A 1,374-nucleotide genomic window follows, 5' to 3' on the forward strand; every position below is an offset into this window, starting at 1 on the left:
CAGAACTCTTTCAGGTTGAAACCTCCACAGAGGAGACAAAACGTTGATTTATTCTGGCTCCCAGGAAGATCACACTTTCTGGCACTTTCCGTACTTTCCTCTATTTCATAAAGTTCCTTATCCCAAATATTATTCACTTAACTTTCACATCGGATTAGAGCGTGTATCTTGCATTGTCCAGTATCATGCTGCAAAAGTGAAAATGTAAAAATGTGCATATTCAGATTAGGCTGTGGGAAGTCTTTGATTCCCCATGATTCCTCTGTAGCCATGTGTTCAAGTAGCCCTGTGTCCTTGCTCTTTCTAGCCTTCAGATCCCTGCAGGAGAAGAATCACATGGATAAGAATCAACCATACTAGCCAAGTATAGCCAAGTTAAGCTGATCCTATTTGCCATTTGATAGGAAGAACCAATTATTGTGCAAAGTATGTCAGTACAAAATCAAACTTAGAGAGTTGCCCCCTACAGTTTTTTTTTTTTTTCTGTTTTGTTTCTGAACAATAAAGCGGTACATCGTAGCAATGGTTCTTGTGCTGAATTGAATCTTTCACTAGGTGATTTGAATCTGGGAGTGGCTGGAGCGTCCTGCTGCTGGCAACAAGAACCTTCCCCCTTGGTTAAAATACACAAAATATCCTCATTTCCCTATTTAAGAAAGATCAGTTTTATTAAACATAACTGTCATCCAACACACCCTGGGGATCTTAGATCTCTATTTCCTGTGTCTTGATATAAGTTTCTTACTTTAGTTAGTATTTCAATGTTATGTTTATGTACCATAATCATGTCTTCTGATATCTTGGACATTCTCACACATATATACATAAACATGAATGCATACATGTGAAGTTACATATAGGAATGCATGCATGTATGCTTGTGAACCATGTGTGCACCACATTATGTATGTGAGGTGAGTGTGTATGTACATGTATGTTTATGTGTATGCTTCTCTTTGTGTTTGTGTATGTGTGTGCATGTGTGCCTGTGTGTTTATGTGTGTACATTTGTGTGTGTGTTTCTATGTGTGCTTGTGTGTGCATATGTGTGCAGGTGTGTGCATGTGTGACTGTGTGTTTGTGGGTGTGCATTTATTTGTGTATGTGCCTGTATGTGTGTGTCTGTGTGTTTGCGTGTCTGTGTAGTCTACTAAATACTCAAAAATGAACCCAAGAAGAAGTAGAGCCCTTGGCCACCACTGAAATACATATTGGAAATCAGGAATGTTTTCATCTGTTGGTACATTTCCCTTCAGCAATAGAGGAAGCAGAACATCCTTACTAAGTTCTAATCTTTCCCTTCTTATTCTTGCAGCCAGTCCATTCTATGAGTGTTTAGGAAACAATGCTAAACCTAACTTTGCTCCCCATTCT

This window comes from Rattus rattus, chromosome 3 (genome assembly GCF_011064425.1).
Source record: "Rattus rattus isolate New Zealand chromosome 3, Rrattus_CSIRO_v1, whole genome shotgun sequence".
NCBI lineage: Eukaryota > Metazoa > Chordata > Mammalia > Rodentia > Muridae > Rattus > Rattus rattus.